The following is a 26,064-nucleotide window of genomic DNA, read 5'->3' as shown; positions in this document are numbered from 1 at the left end:
GGAGGAAGCATTGGGAAAAATGGAAACCATGATACTCTAAGGAGATGGCAGGGTGGCTTCTGAAGAACTGGCAGCCCTGGTGTTCCGGACGACCACCTTCCAAAAGAATCAGGGAGAGTCTGACGACCCCATGCCTGTCCTCACAAGAGATGGGCAGGGAGACCAAACGCCACCAGCCAGTTCTCTCAAATCCATCCTTATCTGCTTTTATGCATGTGCTGGGCATCGCCAGCCGCTGTTCTAAACCTCTGTTCCCACTTGACTTGCCACAGTTCCGAGAACAACAAAATTAATTGTTTTGTAATTTTTGTTAACTAGAGGAAAATATCATGGCAATTGTGTTCATTTGCTATTGCTACTGTAGCAATCTACCAGAAAGCGGCTTAAAATGAGACACAATTTGTTATGTTTCTGGAGGTCAGAGATGAGTCTGGTTGGGCTAAAATCCAGGTATCAGCAGGCCAGTTCTCCTTTCCGAAGGCTCTAAGGGAGAATCCATTTCCTTGCCTTTTCTGGCCTCTGGCTTTCTTTCTGCCTGCATTCTTGGCTCACGGTCCCTTCTTTCATCATCAAAGCGGGCAATGGCTAGTACAGTCTCTGACACGTCACATCCTTCTGATACCGACCCTCTGCCCCTGGCTTCTACATTTAAGGACTCTTGTGATTACATTGTGTCCACCCAGATAATCCGCACTAATTTTGTTATAAGTTCAGCTTGTTAGCAGCCTTAACTGACCTTTGCCATGTGACATAACATATTCACAGATCCTGGAAACTAGGACAAGGACATGTTTGGTGGGAAATAATTTTGCCTGTCATAGCAACACATGCCACCCAAGTCTTCAGTGAAACAGTGACTGGAAGTGACTTAGAATTACATCTTTGGGGGGAAGGACCTAAACCAAAGTCACTCCACCCCAGCCTGTCTCCTCAGTGACAGCCAAGGAAATTCAGGGTGAAACTACATCAGTCCTAGAGACTGGGGATGGATTTTTCTGGAAGTCCTGTAGTCTTAGGGACAAAAATCAGAGGTGCTACTATTCTCCTTCCCCCAATAATTACTCTGTCCAAACTCCTTTAAACCATGTCTCTAGTTTCTAGCTGTGCTTGGCGGGGGTACAACTGAAGGTCTCTGATTCCTCCACCCTTGCTCATGTGTTAAAGCCCCACACAGCAAGTACTGCTAACCTAGAGAATCAAGCATCCTTCTTGACATATAGCATGAAATGCATCATGGACAATTCACATATGAATGTAGGAATTAACTGTGCTGACCTCAGGGGACTTGAACATGGACCTGGACTCTCACGGAGGCAGTTTCCAGTCTGCATAGTCTTCAGCATTTCCAACCAAGGATCCCAAAGAACAGGGTGGAGCTGGCTGGGGAGGAGGGAGGCCAAACTTAAGAAACACAACTTTCAGTTCATCAAGCATTATTTCTCACTGGGAAGAGGGACATGTCCTTGGAGTTTAGGGAATCCTAGCCAAGCTAGTGTCTGTCTCTGGATAAAACAACTCAAGTGGTATATTAGCACCGGGGAGGGGGTGTGGATTTGAGGGTGATTAGTGTCACTGCTGGGCTTCCCAAGTGGCATTAGAGGTAAAGAGGCTAAGAGATGCAGGTTCGATCCCTGGGTTGGGAAGATCCTCGGGAAGGTCGGAGGAGGGCATGACACCCCACTCCAGTATTCTTGCCTGGAGAATCCCATGGACAGAGGAGCTTGGCGGGCTACAGTTCATGGGATCTCAGAGTCAGACATGACTGAAGTCACTGAAGTCACAGTATCACTGCTCTGAAAGAGGTCCCCAAGGAGACTCGGCCCAACAAATTGCTGATCTTCTTTGGGCTCACAGAGCCCCACCAATAGGGCGTGTATGTCACCCAGGTCTCCTCCCTCCCCAACATGAGGCCTCCTCCCCAAGCCCCCAAGCCACCCTGTGAGCCAACATTTTTTTAATAACCATTTCCTACATAAAATCAACAAGGGGAAAAATTCCTCTTCAGGCACACGTCTAGATGATTCCATTTCTCTTTGACAGAGAATGATCAGTGACGGCCCCATGGCCCCTGAGCCTACAGAGATTGTAAACCTCTGATTAATGGGGTAAGACAGATTGTTGATATTCATGGAATTCAATATTCTAACCTCAGACCCATGTTTACAGCACATTGACTAGCAACTTTGAAAAAAGCCCTGCTTTTTTTTTTCCCCCTGTTTGGTCATTAGGAGAGAGTTCTAGAGCAAGGAAACCAGGCCGAGATGTCTGGTTGGGTAGCCTAAACCAGACCATACATTTCAGGTCGTGATTTAGAGTTTAAAATCCACATAGACATAGAAAACAAACTATGGTTACCAAAGGGGCAGGGAAAAAATTAGGAATGTGGGATTAACAGATACACATTACTACATATAAGCAGAAAAATAACAAGGTCCTGCTGTGTAGCACAGGGAACTATATATATTCAATATTTAATATCTCAAAATAACCTATAATGGAAAAGAACATGAAAAAATAAGTGTAAAGAGAATCACTTTGCTGTATACCTGTAACATTATAAATCAGCTATACTTCATTTAAAAATAAATTTAAAATAAATACAAAAAATTAAAATGCAACTAATGCCTAAAGACACACAATATTTTTCCTATTGTAAACCCTTCAAACGTGCCCTGTGATTAACTTTTCAAATCAGTGTGGCCCTTTTTACTGGCTCTAACAAGCAACAGAGAATGTAACCCACGTATCCCAGGCTGCAATCGTTTATTTTTTTTTCTTTACTTCTTTTATTAAAAAAAAAAAAAGTGAGTAAAATACAGAGCTCCTCATGAAATCCAGCTCCCCTGAAGAATGATAACATTTCATTCCGCATTTGTACAGCCCTCAAGTTCACGGCTAGATGGAGGTGACCACTTTGATTCCCATCATCTTGTTATGGCTTCCAGATCACGCAGTGTTATTATTTGTCCCATTTTGCAGAGGAGCTAAATGAAGAACAGAATGAATACCTTACCCCAAATTACCCGTGAAGCCGGGGTTATTAGCATTCCCAGGCCAGTGGGCTCACCACAAAACTACACTGCTTGACAGATAGACAGGGTAGGGAGGACAAGCCAAGTGTCCATCCTACATGATTCCTGTTTACTTACCAGGTGGAAAGAAGCCAGGTGTAATTTGTTCATGCGAGAAGAAGGGGCAGTCCATCATTTGAATATTTTGAGATAAGAGAGAAAGCATTTCCTTAGAGGTTACTGAAAATTACTTTTGTAAAAGCAAACCTGATGAATAAATTTAAAACACAAGGTGATGCATGGGTTGGAAGCTCTCCACTATGGAGAACTGGTAAGGTTTCTCATAGGGAGGAAAATGGGTCCTTCTCCACAGGAATGCTCCCAGAAGAAGTTTTGTTGTATGTTTAGACCAGAGAGTGGGAATACGCTTAGAACTTAGCTGAAGGATGCATGTGTGCTTGCTACATCGCTTCATTCGTGTCCGACTCTCTGTGACCCCATGAACTTTAGCCTGCCAGGCTCCTTTGTCCACGGGATTCTCCATGCAAGAATACTGGAGTGGGTTGCCATTTCCTCTTCCAGGGGATCTTCCAGACCCTGGGATCGAACTGTGTCTTCTGCATTGCAGGAATATTCTTTACCACTGACCCACCTGGGAGGGGGCAGCCGGTGAGGATGAAATCAGACAAGTCAAATTACACCTTTGGACATGGTTTAAATTAGTGCCACTCAGAGTGGGCCTTTGGACTGGGGTGGATTCTCAAAACTGTTGACTGCCAGCATAAGATGATAAAAGCATTGAAACAGAGGGTAGACGTTCAGAAGTTTCTGGTAGCCACTTGAGAGGATAATTTCATGTTTACAGAAGTCAATGACAAAAAAAAATTTGGCTTGTACTTTGTATGTCTTCTCAAATTTTATTTTCCAGTCATCCGTCTCTATTAGATGTTATGAAAGGATCTGCAACTTGTTAGAAGTTAAAAACAAACCATAAAAGGGTCCCCTTACCACAGACAGTTAGAGAAGCATTGAATGATGTATGGGACTAAGTTCGAAATCAGACGAACAGTCTTTTTTCCCTTCGATCCAATGAATAGAGACACACAGAGGAACATCGGATTCATTCCAGAAAAATAATAAAGAAGCGCCGTGGCAAAGTTTCCTGCTCATCTGAATTGTGATGAGAATGAATATCTTCCCATTTTCACCCCCATTGCATCTCTCGGGGCTTCCTTTTGGCCCCAGGACACGTGGCGCCTTCACGGAACACAGCTGCAGAGTGGCTCAGAGCACTCCCTACCCCCAGGGTTCGTCAGTCCCCCAAGGGGTACATCCTAAGAGGTAACAGTGTGAGGCTCTGAGACAGACAGGCTGCCAAGTTTGGCTTTGACGACATGAGAACCAGTCCAGTTGAAGGAGAGGGTCCGAGTATAATCTGGTGTCCCAGCAAAGTACAGTTTCACAGATCAAACCAAGTTCTGGGTTCAGAAAGCTTACGTCCCAGGGTACCATGATCACGGTCTTGGACTTATCAGTGGGGATCACCTTAAAGACAAATGTCTGAAGATAGAGCGCTTACAGAGAACTCCACCTTTTATCAGAGCTATCTGCTCCAGAGCAATACTCTTGAATGTCAAGAATGCTCCACTTTCAGATAGATCTACCCACCGTAAAATTCCCTTAAAGTGTGACCTCCCCAAACACTTACAAGTGGTACCGTTGCTGTGGTTTAGTCGTATTTGACTCTTTGCGACCCCATGGACTGTAGCCCACCAGGCTCCTCCCCAGTGGGATTCTCCAAGCAAGAGTACTGGAGTGGGTTGCCATTTCCTTCTCCAGGGGATCTTCCTGACTCAGGGATCGAACCCGGGTCTCCTGCATTCCAGGCAGACGCTTTAACCTCTGAGCCACCAGGGAGGCTGATACAAATAGTACACGGGGGATAATTAACTTAATTATCCCAGAGGTGAGGGAAAGATTGCACATAAGCACAGAAGAAGAGTCTCTTCAACTGAAAATCAACTGGAAACAAAGATGATGTTTGGCAAAAATCTGTGTAAGCCAAAGGGCCTACATTTACTGAGCCTTTTTTTCAGGAGGATGCTGGGTAAAGAGGATTCTTAGTAACCGGTATCTCTCATCACATGATGTAGTTTTAAGTGCTTTTCTTTGGTCATTTACATGCTAAGTCACTTCAATCAGGTCCAACTCTTTGCTACCCCATGGACTGTAGCCCACCAGGCTCCTCTGTCCATGGGATTCTCCAGGCAAGAATACTGGAGTGGGTTGCCATGCCCTCCTCCAGGGGATCTTCCTGACCCAGGGATCGAACCTGTGTCTCTTATGTCTCCTGCATTGGCAGGCAGTTTCTTTACCATGAATGCCACCTGGGGATGGTCATTTGGCTTCATGCAAACAGCCACCTTCTGAGTCCAGCACCTCTCCACATGGAAGGAAGAGCCCACAGAGACTTAAGTTGGAATTTGCCAAACATCTCACACCCGGAAAGGACAGAGCTAGACTTCCAACCCAGACAGCTGGACTCAAAAGCTGATCACTCTGTCGTCTGATGACCATGAGACCTCAAGCAAAGGGATCGGGTGGAGCAGACTGCAGGGCTCACGGTTTGCCCAGGACCACAAGCACCCTCGCTGCTTCTCTGTGGCTGTGTAGACTTCGCCTCTGATGACCTGGGAGGTGAGTCTGACTCAAAGGGAAGATTTTCCTACCTGGAATGTAGGCTGTTTTAATTAGAATATCCTGGAGAACATACTTTGACAATTGAGGACTCCAGAGAAGCAATCACTGAGCCCCTTCGCTCTGAGAGCTGCAAAGTAGAGGATGAGAGGGTTCCCCGAGGAAAGCCGCCCACACCTGCCAGCTGATAAACCAGGCAGCCGCACAGCATCAGGAAGTGAAGTAATGAGATTATTCTCCATTGATCGGGCAGCTCAAAGCCCTGCAACGTGCCCCTGGAGGAGCTCGGCGACGTGAGGTTGACGTTTGCGGAACAACCTCTCTGGGGGATGAATCTAGAGACGAGGGATAGGACATGATCAAAGAGAAATTTCTTTGAATTTCTTGTCCTAGGGCAGGGCCGCCAACCTCAGATCTGCTGTGCAAAGTGATCTGTGAGTGACACACGCCTGGGGTGACACACACCCCAACCTGCAGAAAAGCAAGGGAAACCTGGCTGCGTGTGTCCACACTGGCAGCCCCAGAAGCTTCTGTTAAAGCTGAAAATGCCAGGAGGGCCCTCGAGGTCTTTGGAGATTGTCACACACACCCTCTGAGTAGCCTTCGCTCGGGGACTAAGAGAAACCGCCTGGAGCCCATGGAATGGTAATGAGCTGGCTTTGAAGGCGGCTGGAAAAGTTCCTTACAAACTGCACATATATCTATCACCCCAAGCCAGCCCCAGCGGGCTCCCGCCCTGCTCTGGTTTTACAAAACATTGGAAACGTTTGAACGCTGGAGAAAACTTACGACCTTGGAACACGTTGCCTGTTTTCTTACAACTTAATGAGACTAAATCGTTGATAAGTTCTGTTTGGAAGCCCAAGAGTGCAACCCCCCGCCCCCATCCCAGGCTGGGCTGGGGGAGCCCCGAGCCCACTCCCCTTGACAGAATCCTGTGAGCGGTGCTCCAGAGGATCATGGGTCCCACCCCCCTCCTCTGGCTTGAATTCTCCAGTGATTTCTGGCAAAGCCACAGTGGTTTGAGCCTGTTGTGTCTTGGCAATTTATTTGAACCCCCTCCTAATATATTCCAAACGCTAGGAAAGCAGCCTTCTCTCCGTTAGGTGGAGTTGGGGTGGGTGTTCTAGAAAAGCGATCCTGTAAGAACTGCAGAGTCGGGCAAAGCTGGAGAGGTTCCTTCATTCACTTGACCAATGTCCGCTGATGGTTCGTGGCCTGCCAGGCCCCTGGCTGGCTCGGGGAACCCCACGGGAGGTAAGAGAGGCTGACCTTTGCTCTCAAGGCACCCACAGTGAGCTGTGATGCCCACCAAACACGGAAACAATCCTGTACCCATTGAGGAGCTTGGGGAAGGCATTTGTGTCTGTGACGTGGGGGAGGTTCCCAATCAGAGGAGGTTATGGGGGCCTGGAGGTGGTGAAGGACAGGGAGGCCTGGCGTGCTGCAGTCCATGGGGTCCCAAACAGTAGGACATGACTGAGCAACGGAACAGCAACAACGCTGGGGGAGGCAGGCCCCTCAGTCATGTGAAGGCCGGGGCAGGATATAATCAGGATTTATTAAGTGCTTCCTCAATGAAAAGAGATCCTGTGAGGGAAAGCAGCTCTGCTGCCCTCAAGGAACTTAATAGATAGTTGAGGCAGCCAGACATCCTCTGCCTGTCCTGCTGGAAACACCGCAGTTCGGCAAGTGAAAGCCCGGAAGGCTGGCTGTCACCTCAGGGCTCAGCTGTGTGACTTCAGGCAAGTTTCTTGACCTCTCTGTGCTTCACTTGCCCCATGTGTGGAATAGTAAGGATGTCGAAATCCGTCTCCTGTGAATGTTGTGAGAAATACGTGAGTGGAACACTCAGAACCGGGCAGGCCCAGGTCACACCAAGCACTTACTCTACACAGCCGTTTCTCCTAATGTTATTACGGTGACCCTTTAGCCACACCCCTCTTTGCCCCGGTGTTAGTCCCTCAGTCAGGTCCGACTCTGCAGTCCCATGGACTGCAGCCCTCCAGGCTCCTCTGTCCATGGGAATCTCCAGGCAAGAACACTGGAGTGGGTAGACATGCCCCCCTCCAGGGGAATATTCCCAACCGAGGGATCGAACCCAGGTCTTTGGCACTGCACGCAAAGTCTTTACCGTCTGAGCCACCAGGGGAGCCCAAGGCACCTCTGACCCTGCATTGCCGTTCTACCTGCCCATGTTGGCTTTGGGAGGCAGGGTGTGTGTGGCGGGAGTGCAGGGACCAGGCCTGCCCCGGAAGCAATCAGTCTTCGCCAAAGGGAGGCTAGTCTTTACTGAAGGAGGAGGGACAGGTGGTTTCAGATTTGGAGCCAGGAGGGCTTTGGCAGAAAAGGTGTGTCTGGCCACGTTTCCTCACTTCTTTCAGACACAATAGCCTTAATAGGACGGGGGTAAGAATACATTCCTCCAAGTGCTATTGGCAGTAGCCGGGTCCTGCAGGGGTTGGCCAGTGAGACCAGCGTGTCCCCCTGCCCCGTGGTGGGGGGAGGTTGACTGACTGCAAGGGAAGGGGCGTCATCACTCACAGTTGTCCCAAGCCTGGCTTCCCCTAAGGCGTCACCAGGATTCTGGGGAAGGTGGTACAGGAATGAGGAGAAGAGGCTCTGGGATGCTGTTCCCCCAGTGTTAGCCCTGGGGGTGCTTCCAAGCAGAAAAGCGCTGGAAGATGCCCCCTGCATGTGCCCAAGAGCAGGGGCTAAGCTGCAGACCCGCGGGGCGTCTGTCCCACTGGAGGGGACCCCGCCTCGCAGGAGCTGCCAGCCTGCATCATGTTGGAACACAGCCCCTTGGCATTTTCACCCTCGGCTTTCTGTCACCCCTGAGTGTCTTCAGGAAAGCAGGAGGCTGGGGAAGGAAGATGTGAGACCACAGCGGGTGCTGCCAGTCCCCCACAGGTCAGCTGGAAGGGGGCCCTCTCCACCGCATGAACTTGAGAGGATGCAACGCCTCTCTCTCAACACAGCAGAGCACTTGCCCATCCGGCCAACGGGGGAAGAGCTCCCGCTGGTCCATGGGCCCTGGCCAGGCTTGGTGTGTCTTGTGTCAACCAGCCCCGGGGCAGTGAGACAACCTAGCGATTCTGCTTAGAGATGAGACCAGACAGGTGGGCTTCCGCTCCCCAAAGCCCAGGAGGTAAAAAGGACAGGCCCCGGGAACAGCATCAGTCCCAGAACCAGTCAGAAGCCCCCACAGCAGGAGGCGGTCCAGCTCCGAGTGGAGACGGGGAGCAAGAAGGCTGCCTTCCAGGGCAAAGACCACGGCTTCAGGGAGCTGCTCCCAGGATGGCAGGCACCCCGGGACAGGCACTCCAGGAGACGCAGGGAGCCTTTCTGGGCCAGAAAGGAACTTTGTTTCTGTCTCCTTCTGTGATTCGAATTTACTCTCTAAGTCAATAAAGACTAGTTCGGCCAAAAGTAGGATTGATTTTTTTTTGGCTTAGGCGTGAGTCTTCATTCAATTTGATCATGGCCATTTCTAGAAGCACAGAGGAAGGGCCGCTGGGCCATTGATTTCCAGCAGATATAATTTGTGACCCTTTCAGGAGGCTGGGTTCTGCAGCAGGTCAACTGGGTGTGGCCGCGGACGCGACCCAGAGCCCCAGGTGCCCACATACCGGGTCGACGTACCGTCAGCTCCCTTTCCCCCGTGGGACCTCTCTCAACGATGATAGGGATTCAGAAAGTCCATCTGAGGCTGCTAGCATGCCTGCATCTTTACACTTGCCAGTTCAGTTCAGTTAGTCATTCGTGTCCGACTTTTGTGACCCCATGGACTGCAGCACGCCAGGCCTCCCTGTCCACCACCAGCTCCTGGAGTTTACTCAAACTCATGTCCATCGAGTCAGTGATGCCATCCAGCCATCTCACCCTCTGTCCTCCACTTCTCCTCCTGCCTTCAATCTTTCCCAGCATAGGATCTTTTCAAATGAGACCCTTGCCAAAGTCATTCCAATTTTTATTATTATTAAGGTAACACTGGATGCTTTGGTGCTCAGAAAGGCAACTACAAGTCTCTGTATCTTTTTTATGACTTGGAGTGATTTTCCTTCTGAGCGTGTTTCAGAGGTACCTTCTCATTTCCCCGCATTTTGGCTCATGCCAGCAGGCCACTTCCCAGAATCCCTCATGACTCAGTGCCAACTCCCAGGAACGTAATCATTTGCAAATGTTTCAGGGTGGATGACTGGCGCATGTGGTAACTTTATCACTTCTCCCATTTTTCACTGTGAGCAAACTGTAGAAATCTCACACGAGACCACCTCCTTCCCTTCTCCCCCATCTCCTCGCCCCGCCCCCCCACCCCCAACAGTCCTCTAACAATGCTGAAGGTAGCAGCCAAGAAGGACGGCTTGTCTGAGGCCAGGAAGGCGGGATTAGGCTCAACGTTCATCTAGGTCAACAGCGGAGAAGGCAACGGCAACCCACTCCAGTACTCTTGCCTGGAAAATCCCATGGATGGAGGAGCCTGGTAGGCTGCAGTCCGTGGGGTCAAGAAGTCAGACACGACTGAGCAACTTCACTTTCACTTTTCACTTTCATGCATCGGAGAAGGAAATGTCAACCCACTCCAGTGTTCTTGCCTGGAGAATCCCAGGGATGGGGGAGCCTGGTGGGCTGCCGTCTATGGGGTCGCACAGAGTGGGACACGACTGAAGTGACTTAGCAGCAGCAGGTCCACAGCACAGGCCTGGTGGTTGACGGGAGCTGCTGTCTGTTTCAGTGATCTCCAACAGCACGGGGGAGTCTGCTCTTTTCATGAGACTGTGTGTCCCCCCGGGGTGTGGTCCCACCTGGCCCATCCTGGGTCTCCAGGAGAGCCACTTACCACAAAACTGGCTCAGGGGTACCCCCCACCCTGCAACCTAGGTTGTGTCGCAGACCCAGATCAGAAGAGTAGCTTTCTTGACGGCTCTGACCATCTCCTCCCTGTAACGCATAGCTATAGTCCAAGAGCTTATTTGTGGTGTTCCATCCCGTGCCAGGCACCCTGCTCAGAGCCCGGAGCCAGCCTGTGGGCCACAGAGGGAAATCAGATGAGAAAAGTGGACCCTTAGAAGGAGCGCTAAGGGTAAAGGAGGGCAGGGTCAGAGTTCCGTGGGTCAGTTCTCGGGAGGATGAGCCTCAGGGGACAAAGCCTGTCTGAGGGTAAACAGTGTGTCTGCCTGGACGTCTCCCTGAGGCCCACATCCTCCTCCTGGCAGGAAAGTCCAGGGGGGCGGCGGTGGGGGGTCTGGCCAGGCCATCAGCTCTCTGTGTCAGTTTCCAGGGGCCGCTGCAAACAAGTAGGACAGAACAGGTGGTTTAAATCGCGCAAAGTTACTGTCTGACGGATCTGGAAGCTGGAGATCTGAGATCACAGTGTCAGCAGGGTTGGTTGCTTCTGGAGGCTGTGATGGGGAATCCAGCCTCTCCAGGAGCTCCTGGGGGCTGCCGTGACCCTCGGCTTTGGCCTGCCAATGCATTGCTCCCATCTCTGCCCCCGTCTTCCCGTGGCCTTTCTTCCCTCTGTGTGCCTGTGTCTCCCTGCATCTCTATACAGCCCTCTCCTAAGGACATCAGTCCCATGGGATTAGAGGCCCATCCGAATCTGGTGTGACTTCGTCATAATGAAGTGTATCTGCAAAGATACTAATTTTCAAAGAAGGTCACATTCTGGGGCTCTGAGTGGACGTGAACACTGGGGGCTGGAGCTGGGAGGCCAGAGCTGGTATACTAAGTTGAGAACATGCAGATGATGACCTGCTGACTGAGGACACCCAAGCCACCCGCCCAGCGTCCGCAGCATCCGAGCTCAGCCCTGGGGAGGTGAAGACACCGGGTCATTTAGATTCAAGGTGTAGTTGCAGTGCAGTCACACAGAGGAAGTAAAGTTACAAGACTTGTCACTTACAGACCCCAGCAAAGGAGGAGCGCAGAGAGCCACAGGAAGGGCCATCGTCCCTCCCAGGTCACGGCGGGCGGGGGACGGACTGCAGGCACCGATGACCTCTCAGGAGCTTGGGGTGGAGGTTGTCCAGTTTTCTCAGGCTGAGTCCTAAGCAGTTACTTCTATTTGCTTATTTTTGTTGTTGTTCAGTGGCTAAGTTGTGTCTAACTCTTTGCAGCCTCATGGACTGCAGCACGCCAGGCCTCCCTGTCCATCATCAGCTCCCGAAGTTTAACCAAACTCATGCGCATTGAGTCGGTGATGCCATCCAACCATCTCATCCTCGTCGTCCCCTTCTCTTCCTGCCTTCAATCTTTCCCAGCATCAGGGTCTTTTCCAATGAGTCAGTTCTTTGCATCAGGTGGCCAAAGAGCTGGAGCATAAGTCCTTCCAATGAATATTCAGGGGTGATTTCCTTTAGGATAGACTGGTTGGATCTCCTTGCTGTCCAAGGGACTCTTGAGAGTCTTCTCCAGCACTGCAATTCAAAAAGTATAAATTCTTCAGCACTCAGTCTTCTGTGTGGTCCAACTCTCACATCCATACAAGACTACTGCAAAAACCATAGCGTTGGCTACATGGACCTTTGTCGGCAAAGTGATGTCTTTGCTTTTTAATATGTTGTCTAGGTTCATCATAGGTTTCCTTCCAAGAAGCAAGCATCTTACAATTTTATGGCTACAGTCACTGTCCAGAGTGATTGTGGAGCCCAAGGAAAGAAAATTTGTCACTGCTTCTACTTTTTCCCCTTCTGTTTGCCATGAAGTGATGGGACCACATTGGCACGATCTTAATTTTTTCATGTTGATTATTTATTTTTTGGTGATTATGCATTTTTATTGAAGTATAATTGCTTTACAATGCTGTGTGAGTCTCTGCTGCACAATTAAGTGAATAAGCTATAAGTACACATATATCCTCTCTGAGCCTCCGTCCCACCTCCCCTCTTCCATCCCACCCCATAAGTCATCACAGAGCATCAGGCTGCTTCCCTAGGTGGTTATTTTAAAAGGTGCCCTGGGAAAAGCAACGTGAGAGGGAATGGGGGGGTGAGACTTCTAACCTCAGGTCCTGATCTAAATGTCCAGTCTCGGGGTAAGCTGGCATGCTGTGAAACGTGCAGGGAGCAACTCAGAGAAGCTGTTTTCTCATCACAGGGGTCCCTGCCCAGCCCTCCATGGTCTCCTTAGGGAGTGATGCTGGGGGTACACCCATCTCACTTAGCACAGGGGCCACTGATGGCATAAGGAAGACACAGAGAGAGAGCAGACAGGTCACTAGGAACAGAGAGGGCCAGCGGTGAGGACCAAGGCTGGTAGGATGGAGTCAGGAAGGACCAGGGAAGTGGTGGCCGATGGTCCGGGGCCCTAGGTGGGGACGAGATGGGGAAATGCGGCCAGCTGTGTGTAAAGGTGGAAATGGATGAGGAATGGGCACCAAATGCCAAGAACCCAATTCCTCAGATACCATGTGAGAAACGCCAGCCAAGAGAAAGTCTGGCCACCCACCTAGATCTCTCTTGACAGGATGACTCTCAGCAAACCACTCACTTTCAGTTCAGTTCAGTCGCTCAGTCATGTCTCTTTGCGACCTCATGAATCGCAGCACGCCAGGCCTCCCTGTCCATCACCATCTCCCGGAGTTCACCCAAACTCATGTCCATCGAGTTGGTGATGCCATCCAGCCATCTCATCCTCTGTTGTCCCCTTCTCCTCCTGTGCCCAATCCCTCCCAGCATCAGAGTCTTTCCCAATGAGTCAACTCTTCGCATGAGGTGGCCAAAGTATTGGAGTTTCAGCTTTAGCATCAGTCCTTCCAAAGAACACCCAGGACTGATCTCCTTTAGAATGGACTGGTTGGATCTCCTTGCAGTCCAAGGGACTCTCAAGAGTCTTCTCCAACACCACAGTTCAAAAGCATCAATTCTTTGACGCTCAGCTTTCTTCACAGTCCAACTTTCACATCCACACATGACCACTGGAAAAATCATAGCCTTGACTAGACGGATCTTTGTTGGCAAAGTAATGTCTCTGCTTTTGAATATGCTATCTAGGTTGGTCATAACTTTTCTTCCAAGGAGTAAGCGTCTTTTAATTTCATGGCTGCAATCACCATCTACATTGATTTTGGAGACCCAAAAGATAAAGTCTCTCACTGTTTCCACTGTTTCCCCATCTATTTCCTATGAAGTGATGGGACCAGATGCCATGATCTTCGTTTTCTGAATGCTGAGCTTTAAGCCAACTTTTTCACTCTCCTGTTTCACTTTCATCAAGAGGCTTTTTAGTTCCTCTTCACTTTCTGCTATAAGGGTGGTGTCATCTGCATATCTGAGGTTATTGATATTTCTCCTGGCAATCTTGATTCCAGCCTGTGCTTCTTCCAGCCCAGCATTTCTCATGATGTACCCTGCATAGAAGTTAAGTAAACAGGGTGACAACATACAGCTTTGACATACTCCTTTTCCTATTTGGAACCAGTCTGTTGTTCCATGTCCAGTTCTAACTGTTGCTTCCAGACCTGCATATAGGTTTCTCAAGAGGCAGGTCAGGTGGTCTGGTATTCCCATCTCTTGAAGACTTTTCCACAGTTTATTGTGATCCACACAGTCAAAGGCTTTGGCATAGTCAATCAAGCAGAAATAGATGTTTTTCTGGAACTCTCTTGCTTCTTCCATGATCCAGAAGATGTTGGCAATTGGATCTCTGGTTCCTCTGCCTTTTCTAAAACCAGCTTGAACATCTGGAAGTTCACGATTCACGTATTGCTGAAGCCTGGCTTGGAGAATTTTGAGCATTACTCTGCTAGCGTGTGAGATGAGTGCAACTGTGCGGTAGTTTGAGCATTCTTTGGCATTGCCTTTCTTTGGGATTGGAATGATAACTGATCTTTTCCAGCCCTGTGGCCACTGCTGAGTTTTCCAAATTTGCTGGCATACTGAGTGCAGCACTTTCACAGCATCATCTTTCAGGATTTGAAACAGCTCCACTGGAATTCCATCACCTCCCTAGCTTTGCTCGTAGTGATGCTTTCTAAGGCCCACTTGACTTCACATTCCAGAATGTCTGGCTCTAGGTGAGTGATCACACCATCATGATTATCTGGGTCATGAAGCTCTTTTTTATACAGTTCTTCTGTGTATTCTTGCCACCTCTTCTTAATATCTTCTGCTTCTGTTAGGTCCATACCATTTCTGTCCTTTATCGAGCCCATCTTTGCATGAAATGTTCCCTTGGTATCTCCACTCTAGGGCACCTCAAATTTTCCTTCAGCTTGTAATTGCTAAAAGTTCGTCCTGAAGTGATTTGGCATAGACTGGCTAGAAAATGAAGTTTACGGAGGATCTACACCAGTGAAGAGGTTATTCAACATTTTAGGTCTCAGTTCAGTTCAGTCGCTCAGTCATGTCCAACTCTTTGTGACCCCATGAATCGCAGCACACCAGGCCTCTCTGTCCATCACCAACTCCCAGAGTTCACTCAAACTCATGTCCATCGAGTCGGTAATGCGATCTAGACATCTCATCCTCTGTTGTCGCCTTTTTCTCCTGCCCCCAATCTCTCCCAGCATCAGTGTCTTTTCCAATGAGTCAACTCTTCGCACGAGGTGGCCAAAGTACTGGAGTTTCAGCTTCAGCACCAGTCCTTCCAATGAATATTCAGAACTGATTTCCTTTAGGACTGACTTATTTGATCTCCTTGCAGTCCAAGGGACTCTCAAGAGTCTTCTCCAACACCACAGTTCAAAAGCATCAATTCTTTGACGCTCAGCTTTCTTCAGAGTCCAACTCTCACATCCATACATGACCACTGGAAAAACCATAGCCTTGACTAGACGGATCTTTGTTGGCAAAGTAATGTCTCTGCTTTTCAACATGCTATCTAGGTTCTCAGTAACAGGTATTAAACTGTTGTTGTTGCTATGATGATGGCCAAGCCCCCCAGCTGTCTTGGTATCACTTGTAAAAACATTCAATATATTCTCAAAAGAAAGGCACTTTAAGTTGCTAAAATTTAAATATAAGTTGGGACCGCCTAGTGCTTTGGGGGCACCTAGGAAGGCAATTTTTTAAAGTGAATGAGAATACAGGATCGTCGTTATTAAGGTAGACTTCATTTATTCTCTTGGTCATTCCATAGACAACGCGTTCACACCTGCCCAGCAATGTTCTGGATGCTGGAGACAGAGCCACGAGCAGTGCAGGTTAGGGTCTCACAGTACAGTTCTGGAGGGAGGGAGTTGTGAGAAAATTAGCGACTTGGGCTTTGTCGGGGTGGGGGGCATTAGTGTGCAGGGGAACAATTAGACATGGCAGGGAGGGACTGTGTGTGCGGTGAGGCTGTGGGAAGCTGGCCAACAGATGGGTCCCCGAGGTGACACTTGAGTGATGACCTGAAGGAGGAGAGGAAGTTCTCTGATTCGAGTTCATCCTTGGCTTCTGCATCCTTACCTGGCACAGGTGACCTCCTCCAACTGCCACAGGAGCCTAGAGTCCACACTTAAAAACAGCTGCGCGGTTGACCAGAATCTCTGAAGACAGTCTCTCTGACCTCTGTCCAGCCTGCATCTGGTAAAACCCCCAGACGCGATTCCTGTCTGCCTGCCCTTCTCCTCTGGGAACAGGCCAGAGGATCTCTGTTGGAAGCGGGTGATGGCAGAATGTCCTCCAGGGCCTCTGCGGGGGTCTCCTAGGGAGGCCCGCACACCTGTCAGGGGGTCTCTGTGTCCCCCGGGTGGTTCATCTTACCCTGGGAACCCACACGTTACTTCTCCTCATCAATTCACTTTTCAACACCAAATACATCTTTCTCACTTTACAGCATTTTCTTACACATCTACCACTCCTGGCCTCAACAAGAATTCTTGGTAGCTGAGAGCGTGTGCATACGTGTGTGTGTGTGTGTTTAATGAACACCTGAAGGAATAGAATAGCCTTGCTTCAAGTAAACCCTCTTTCTTTCAGTCTTCCCTTCTTCTGCTGATAGAAATGGTGGCAGGATGGACAAGTTTCTTTCTAAAAAGTCACCAAAAATTGACCCTCTAGGCATGATGACATGTGATCATGTGAGAAGCCCATCCTGTAGACATTTACGGAGCTCCTGGATCACCAAGATGTTGTGCATGATTTGAGGACTGAAAGGAAGGAGAAAAAAAAAACCCACAGTCTGATTCTCAAGGGCTCACAACCTATCTGGGCACCAGACATAAAGGTCACTATCACCGTTGCTAAGCAACTAGAATATGCCCAGCGCATCATAGGAACACAGAGAAGTGGTATTCAACACAATCTGGGGTCACCATAGCCAGGAAGGGCAGAACCACTTTGCCCTTCTCCAAGGGTCAGCTAGAAAGGGGGTCCTTCATTTCCCCTGGGTCATCCTGAAGAATCTCTTAGCTCTTCCTGTCCTGGGCTCCCCTATCTATGGACCAACCTGAGAGGGTCACTAACTCACCCCTCGAGCATCACGAGGCCCCACTCCATCAGCACCAGGTGGGAAAGAAGACAAACAGAAGACACTGGCTTGTGATCAGGGCAACAATCCAGGTGTGCTCTCTGACAGAGACTGGGCCTCGCCACGCCCAGGCCCCCACCCCTAGTGAAGTCACAGGAGACTCCAGGACACAAGAGTCCCCCTCTCCCACAGCTTGGAGGCACCTCCAAGCTTACCTGCTCTTCCAGGAGTGGCTTGACAAGTTCTTGGTGGTCACGCCTCTGGGGCAACGCCATTTCTGTTACTCACTGGGTCACTTGGTGAACAGGTACTTGAGCCCCAAGCATGTGCCAGGTGCTGAGCTGGGATTCAGACCCAGACTCTGCCTCCACGGAGCTTAGAGACAAGCCAGGAGACAGACATCTACCACATAATTGCACAAACCGTCTGAAGACGCATCTCTCCAAGTGCTGAGAGAGAGAGACTGGACATCCTATAAGAAGGGGATCTGACCTGCTAGGGGAGTCAAGGAGGGCTTCCTGGAGGAGGTGAACATGAGTAGATATTCACTGGGGTAGGGACAGGAACAGTGTGTCTGGGAGAAGGAACAGCATGTGCGAAGGCCTCTCGGTGGAATGGAGCTTGCCCAATATGAGGGACCCACACAGGCCTTAGGAACTGGAGCTGAGAAGGAAGGAGCCTGGAGGAAGAGGAGGATGGAGAGGTGGGAGGGCCTGCAATCCCCCCCACCCCACCCTGCCCCAGCACAGCTACTCGCTGAAACTGCTGGAGAGCTGCTCTCTTTGAAAGGAGCAAGGAGCTCACTTCACTCCCATCACCACTTATAGCTCATCGCAGGCATGTCCTCTGGAAGATCTGGCCAAGGGAGGGGGACTCCCCAGGGGCACGTGGCCATGAGCCAGGAGAGGCGGAGACTCATCTTTGGGCCCCGAGGTTGCTCTCTGCCCACACTGCTGCCAGGCAAGGCTGCAGGGCACCACCACCTCTCCCTGCCTGCCAGAGACTCGTTCCCTGAGTTGAGGGCTCATTAGTGTCAGAGGCTTGGCATGGGGACCGTCTCGTTTAACTTCACTCCCCTGCAATTGATCCGTCATGCGGGGCCCAGACGGCCGCCCCTTCCACGTGTTTCTGATTCACTTAATGGCCTGGGCCTCTGCCGAGCTATCCTCGGGGTCTGACAGGCTCACGGTTCCCTGGAAAGCCCTTTCAGAAGGTTCCTTCCGGTCTCCTTACACAACCATTTTAACAGGTTTTTTTTTTTTTTTTTTTAAAAATAAGAATTTTGTGTTTTCTGATCCTTTAAAAACCATCAGGTAGTCCACATTATGCAAACATAACTACTTCAAATAAGACACACATACAGTATAAAATAGAAAAACCACGAACAGGTACACAGGAAAAAGCAAGCCTTAGAGAAAGCAAACAGAGTCACCGAAGGGGAAAGGCGGAAGGGAGAGATAAATTGGGAATTTGAAATTAGCACATACACACTGTTATATATAAAAGAGATTAAAAAAACAAACAAACAAGGACCTATGGACTAGCACATGGAACTATATTCAATATCTTGTAATAACCTACAGTTGGAGAAGGAAATCGCAATTCACTCCAGTATTCTTGGCTGGGAAATCCCATGGAGAGAGGACCCTGGCAGGCTACAGTCCATGGGGTCACGAAGAGTCTGGCACAACTGAGCAGCTAAACCACCACCAAACCAATAACCTATAATGGAAAAGAATCTTGTATATATAACTGAGTTACTTTGCTCTATATCTGAAATGCAAATCAGCTCTACTTCAATGTTTTAAAAAGCTTAAAAGGTTGGGTGGGGCCGAGTGGTGGGACCCAGGGCTTTCACTGCCGCTTTGCTTTCAGGCACTAAGTCATGCCTGACTCTCCGCAACCCCACGGACTGCAGCACGCCAGGCTTCCCGGTCCTTCACCACCTCCCGGACTTTGCTCAAGCTCATGTCCATTGAGTCGGTGATGCCATCCAACCATCTCATCCTCTGTTGCCCGCTTCTCCTTTTGCCTTTCCCAGCATCAGGTCTTTTCCAATGAGTCGGCTCTTCACATCAGGTGGCCAAAGAATTGAAGCTTCAGCTTTAGCATCAGTCCTTCCAATGAATGTTCAGGATTGATTTCCTTTAGGATGGACTGGTTTGATCTCCTTGCTGTCCAAGAAACTCTCAAGCATCTTCTCCAGCACCACAGCTCAAAAGCATCACTTCTCTGGCACTCAGCCTTCTTTCAGGTCCAACTCTCATATCTGTACATGACTACGGGAAAAACCATAGATTTGACCCTACACACCTTTGTTGGAAAAGTGATGTCTCTGCTTTTTAATAGACTGTCTAGGTTTGTCATAGGTTTTCTTCTATGGAGCAAGTGCCTTTAATTTTGTGGCGACAGTCACCATCTGCAGTGATTTTGGAGCCCAAGAAAATGAAATACGACACTGTTCCCACTTTTTCCCCGTCTATTTGTACGAAGTGAGGGACTGGATGCCATGATTTCATTTTTTGGATGTTGAGTTTTAAGTCATGTTTTTCACTCTCTTTTCACCTTCATCAAGAGGCGCTTTAGTTCCTCTTCACTTTCTGCCACTAAAGTGGTGTCATCTGCATATCTGAGGTGATTGATATTTCTCCCGGCAATCTTGATTCCAGCTTGTGTTTCCTCCAGCCCAGCGTTTCTCATGATGTACTCTGCATAGAAGTCAAATAAGCAGGGTGACAATATACAGCCTTGACATACTCCTTTTCCTATTTGGAACCAGTCTGTTGTTCCATGTCTAGTTCTAGCTGTTGCTTCCAGACCTGCATATAGGTTTCTCAAGAGGCAGGTCAGGTGATCTGATAGTCCCATCTTTTTAAGACTTTTCCACAGTTTGTTGTGATCCACACAGTCAAAGGCTTTAGTGTAGTCAATGAAGCAGAAGTAGATTTTTTAAAAATTCCTTTGATTTTTCTATAATCCAATGGATGTTGGCATTGGATCTCTGATTCCTCTGCCTTTTCTAAATTCAGCTTGAACATCTGGAAGTTCTTGGTTCAGGTACTGCTAAAGCCTAGCTTGAAGGATTTTGAGCATAATCTTGCTAGCATGTGAAATGAGTGCAATTGTATGGTCATTTGAGCATTCTTTGGCATTGCCTTTCTTCCGGACTGGAATGAAAACTGACCTTTTCCAGTCCTGTGGCCACTGCTGAGTTTTCCACATTTGCTGGCATATTGAGTGCAGCACTTTCACAGCATCATTTTTGGGGATCTGAGATGGCTCAGCTGGAATTCCATCAGCTCCTCCAGCTCTGCTTGTAGTGATGCTTCCTGAGGCCCTCTGGGCTTCACACCCAGGATGTCTGGCTCCGGGATGTCTGGCTCCGGGTGGGTGGCCGCACCATTAGGTCATTACGAGCTTTTTGTGCAGCTGTGTGTTTTTGCCACCTCTTCTTAATCTCTTCTGCTTCTGTTGGGTCCTTACTGGTTCTGTCTTTTATTGAGCCCATCTTTGCATGAAATGCTCCCTTGGTATCTCCACTTTTCCTGAAGAGATCTCTAGTCTTTCCCATTCTATTGTTTTCCTCTATTTCTTTGCATTGTTCACTTAAGAAGGCTTTTTTATCTCTCCTTGCTATTCTCTGGTACTCTGCATTCGGATGGGTCTATCTTTCCTTTTCTCCTTTGCCTTTTGCTTTGTCTTCTTTCCTCAGCTGTTTGTAAGGCCTTCTCAGACAACCACTTTGCCTTCTTGCATCTCTTTTTCTTGGGGATGGTTTTGGTCACCACCTCCTGTACATGGCCGCTGCTAGGGCCTGGGTTCAGTTCCTGAGCTCCCAAAAACTGGGGCATGACCACCCCCCCCCAAAAAAAAGCTTACAGTTCTATTAATAAAGTAAAAAAAAAAAAAAGACAAAGCAAATCTTTATCCGGCCCCATTCTCCATCCACCCAGTTCCCCAACTCCCCAGACACAACTGCTGTGAACCAGTTTCTCACTGGTGTTCTAGCATATGTACCGTGAATTTGCCATAAGCCATCAAACCCTATGGTACTCATCAACAGAACAGTTTTCAACTTGAAAATGCAGTTTTCAACTTCACTCAAGCTCAACTTCCTAGGAATATTCTAGCTTGAAAAATACTTTTCATTTAGGGTTAATTTTCTCACCCTCGGTACTGTTGACAGTTAGGGCCGGATCACTCTGCTTTGGGTGTCATCCTGTTCATCCCCAACTCTACATGTTGATGTCACCAGCCCAGTTGTGACAATGACCTCCACCCAGTTGTGACAATCAAAACTGTCCCCAGATATTTCTAAATGTTCTCGAAGGAGAACGGGCTGGGGGATGGAGGGACAAAAATCCCCTCCATAGAAGAACCACTGAAGTACTGTGATGATTTGGAAAGTACTCTCCACTTAGGATTTGAGGGATTTACAAGAGATTCCAAATCCCAATAAGAGTAAAATCAGATATTAAAGACTGACTCTAAATTGAAAATTAGTGAAGCCTGGTGATGGATATATGAGCTTTCATTACAGTACACTCGCTGTTCCTGTATGTTTGAAACTTTTCATAATAAAAATGGTTAAGTGCATATTTTAAGGAAAGAAGGGAGACAAAGACAGAAATTAGAAAATGAACATAAAGTACAATGTCCTAAGTAAGAGCTCGTCCACTTGAATCTGGAAGTCGTGCAGTCAACCCCAAGACGTGACACGATCAGTTAGAAACTCCAGAGTCGAGGGATTAAAAAACAAATAAACCAGTTGTTCAGAAGAAGCACAACTCTTGCTAACAACCAAACCAGCAACAATTGTTAGGGGACAATGGCGCTGACTCAAAGACTCAGCAGACACGCAGCTTTTCTCGACCACCGCTGGAAACACTCCATCAGACTGTAGGATGGGACCTGAGCATTCGTTTCCTTACTGCTTTAGAAGTGGGCCAATGAGATGAGACTCATGTGGGATTTAGTAAAAGTAATTCTGAAAGGAATGAAAACAATGTATACAGGTCTCTAAAGACTGGAATTAAGCCAAAAGCAAACTTCAAGAGGAACTAAAAGTTGGATGGCCTCAGAAATACTATTTTTCTCCAAACTTTTAGTAAGTTCCAAGGTAATAACTCCTGACTTTCCTGGAAGGCAGCTGGTCAGGGGATCCATTTAGGCACCCATTCACCCCCCATCTTACAGCTGGAGGCAGGGTTTAAGGGCTTGGTGAAACCAATCATCCTCAGTGAAGTGGGACATGTCACAGAGTTTGAGGTGCCCCCCGCTCACCTCTCCTCCTCTCAGCCTCCCAATAGCCATCAGACATCTCCTGGGGATGGTCCAGCAAAAACATGCTTGGTCTTTCAAACACTGAAACTTCACGTTATTATCATGCTAACCTTCTCATTGCAGTGATAGCAACATCACAGTGAAGTACCAACAGAACCTCCGACTTTTGTAAACGCAACTTCCCCTTGAGATATGGTCAAATACAGAATAGAGATAGATGCAAATGCATTTAAAAAATAAAAACGCTTTGTGCTATTTTTTTCCAATTTCAGGTGTAAATGCTGTCGTATGATATCTGCCTTTGTCTGACTGACTTCACTCACTATGACAATCGCCACATCCAGGCATGTGGCTACAAATGACATTATTTCGTTCTTTTCACGGCTGAGGAATATTCCATTGTATACATGTACCATGTCTTCTTTATCCATTCCTCCATCAATGAATATCTCAATTGCTTCCATGTCCTGGTTATTGTCAACAGCACTGCAATGAACATTGGGATGCATTTATCTTTTTGAATTATGATTTTCTCCAGACATATGCCCAGGAGTGGGGCTGCAGGATCATATAGTAGCTCTGTTTACAAAAGAGAAACAGAGTCGCAGATGCAGCAAACATACTTACGGACACCACGCAGGGAAACTTGGAGACAGGGAATTGATCTATACACACTGCTATATATAAGATAGATAACCGACAAGGACCTACTATATAGCAAAAGGAACTCTTGGCAATTCTCTCTAATGACCGATATGGGAAAAGACTCTAAAACAGTGAAGATACATGAGTATGTATGACGGAGTCACTTTGCTGTACAGCAGAAACTAACACAATATTTTAAATCAACTGAACTGAACTGATACTCTAGGGAAAAACTTTTTAAAATACTTCAGTCTACTTTTTCTGAATATTTCAGAGAGAAAATAATGAAGCTTGAATGATCCAAACCCCTTGAAGACTTGGGCAACCTTAAGATAACCGCAGGCTCAAAGTGAAAGTCAAGTCACTGGGTTGCTCAGTCGTGTCCGACTCTTTGTGACCACATGGACTGTAGCCTACCAGGCTCCTTCATCCATAGGATTTTCCAGGCAGGAGTACTGGAGTGGGTTGCCATTTCCTTCTCCAGGGGATCTTTCCAATCCAAGGATTGAACCCAGGTCTCCCACACTGCAGGCAGACACTTTACCATCTGAGCCACAAATGCTAGTCAAAGAGCCCATCTATTTAGGGAATTTGCAGTCCTTTGCATTTTGCTGAGTTATTGAAGGTGATATATTTGATGGTTGTCTTTGATCTTCTGTGAGGTAAGGGTCATTCTCTGGTCCAAACACACTGCATTTACTCCTGATGTGATAGTTAAAGTGTCAGCGCCTCAGTCGTGTCCAACTCTTTGCGAGTCCATGGACTTTCACCATGGGCTGTACTCGAGGTTCCTCTGACCACAGAATTCTCCAGGCAAGAATACTGGTGTGGGTTGCCATTTCCTTCTCCAAGGTATCTTCCTGACCCAGGGATTGATCCCGGGTCTCCTGCATTTGCAGACAGATTCTTTACCATCTGAGCCACCAGGGAAGCTCCTTACTCCTGATGCCAAGGAACAAAACCTAATTTCTGATGAGGAATCATCGGTAACAAGCAACCCCCAAAAGACTTGGGGACCCAAAGATTGAAGGCTCTTTACCTAATCCAAGAATGGTTCACTGAATCTAGCTGTTACCTTGAATCTATCCATTCAACCCTGAGACTCCAAACCTCTTTAAAATATGGCATTTGAATCTCCACTTGTTAGAAATCAATTACCAAGCCTTCAAAACCTGAAGCAACTCCCATCGCTGGAGTTTTCATGGAGAAAGTGCAAAAGGTGCTGAAGAAGGAGAGTGTGTCACGGCCAGGCCTGCCGCCTTCCTTTCTCCCTCTGCACGGGTTTCAGAAATACCTCAAACCCCTAGGGCCCCCTGAATGGGTTTGAGGTTGCAGAGTCATTTACTTTTCAATTATGAAAAGCCACGCAAGCTTTTTCGCTTGATATCCGCAAACACCGTGTCTCTGGCCCGGTATTTATAATCCCTCCAGCAAGCAAAATGCAATTGGCACCCGCCCCAGTAGCCAGGATTAATAGCGGAGAGCATTGTGGTTTTGTTATTAAGTTACTCTTGGCAATTAGTAAATTTATTGTCCTAATTGTTTTCACATGGCTGCTGCACCGCACATGTCTTACTTCGAGGATGTCCTTACAGTCTTGCCCCCGTCATCATATTTCAATGCGATCACTGCCCATCTCCGCAAGCTGTCCAATCCCATCAAAAGCTGATTTGCAGTCAGGTCAGAGGGAAGGAGGAGCAAGAGTTCATTCCAAAGTCCACGGCATATTTGGATAAAACCCGGAGAAATTTTGTTTTGGCTTATTGGACGTCTGCGACTGCACTCCCGGGTGGAGGGGCTGGGGCGGGGATGGCTGTCTGTGGTTGATGCTTGGGCCTTGGTGCTCAGTCGGTCAGTTGTGTGGGACTCTGTGACCCCATGGACTGTAGCCCACCAGGGTCCTCTTTCCATGATATTTCCCAGGCAAGAATACTGGAGTGGGTCTCCATGCCCTCCTCCAGGGGATCTTCCCCACCCGGGGATCGAACCCGGGTCTTCCACATTGGGGGCAGATTCTTTACTGTCTGAGCCTCCAGGGAAGCCCCAGTGATTGCACAGGAAAGTCCAAATTCTTCCCAGCTTCAAATTTGTTACGCTTTCTAAATCGCAACTCCCAGTCCCTCTTAATCCTCCAGTGGAATCAGTCAGATGGTGGGGGCAGGGGTGACTTCCTGGGGCCTGGGAGAAAGAAAGAAATGAAGTCGCTCAGTCGTATCCGACTCTTTGCAACCCCATGGACTATAGCCTACCAGGCTCCTCCGTCCGTGGGATTTTTCAGGCAAGAATACTGGAGTGGGTTGCCATTTCCTTCTCCAGAGGATCTTCCTGACCCAGAGATTGACCCTGGGTCTCCCACATTGTAGGCAGATGCCTTAGCCTCTGAGCCACCAGGGAAGTACTTTGTTCTAACATCGAGGACTAAGATTCTGCCCAGAATCCAGCCTTAGCTGCCCTGTGGATGGGTTTCGGTGCTTGGGAGTCTTGGCTGATCCTGGTTCTGGACTCAGGGACTTGATTCCCTGGCTCCCCTGACTCAGGGAAAGGCCATTGTCCCTGGTGCTGCCCGTCTCCTGAATAGGGGTGGATGGTGGCAAGAGGGACCCACGGCAAGGATCTGACCTGGGTTGTGGTCCTGCTCGTCTCCCACTGGTTCCTAGAGGGCACCTGCCACCCACTAGGCTGGTAGGCAGCACCCTTGTAATGCAAACTTAGTTGGCAGGAGCCAGGAGCTCGTGTGACCGCTGTCTTCTCGAGTGTCACCCACTGGGTGCCCTGGTTGCTAACATCACAGCCACAGCTCCGAAGAGCAGGCAGAATCGGCGACACTGACCCCCTGCCCCTGTCTGCTGGCAGCTTGGGGACCCTTGGGCGATTCAGGTCCCAATTATCATGTGCTTTCTTGCCCTCTTTAGGAATCCAACAGAAACAGACAAGAACGAGAGACATATCATGTAATGTGGAGGAGGGGGGCTTGACTTTCCAAAATGCTTTCATGCATATGAGCTTATCACACATCTGGGAAGGAGTGGGA

The 26,064-nt window shown here is 48.5% G+C and overlaps 1 protein-coding gene and 1 non-coding gene across 3 annotated transcripts in view; one reads left to right on the top strand and one right to left on the bottom strand.

Moving 5' to 3' along the window:
* Positions 1–26,064, top strand: part of CLDN14 (claudin 14) — a 128,044-nt gene that overhangs the window by 12,285 nt on the left and 89,695 nt on the right. The gene's annotated exons all lie outside the window — the stretch shown is intronic.
* TRNAS-GGA (transfer RNA serine (anticodon GGA)) lies at positions 4,856–4,928 on the bottom strand. The gene has a single exon. It is a non-coding gene; the product is annotated as a tRNA-Ser (tRNA).

This window comes from Ovis aries, chromosome 1, assembly GCF_016772045.2.
Source record: "Ovis aries strain OAR_USU_Benz2616 breed Rambouillet chromosome 1, ARS-UI_Ramb_v3.0, whole genome shotgun sequence".
NCBI lineage: Eukaryota > Metazoa > Chordata > Mammalia > Artiodactyla > Bovidae > Ovis > Ovis aries.
The sequence above is the reverse complement of the archived record's forward strand: the minus strand, read 5'-3'. Positions and strand labels throughout refer to the sequence as shown.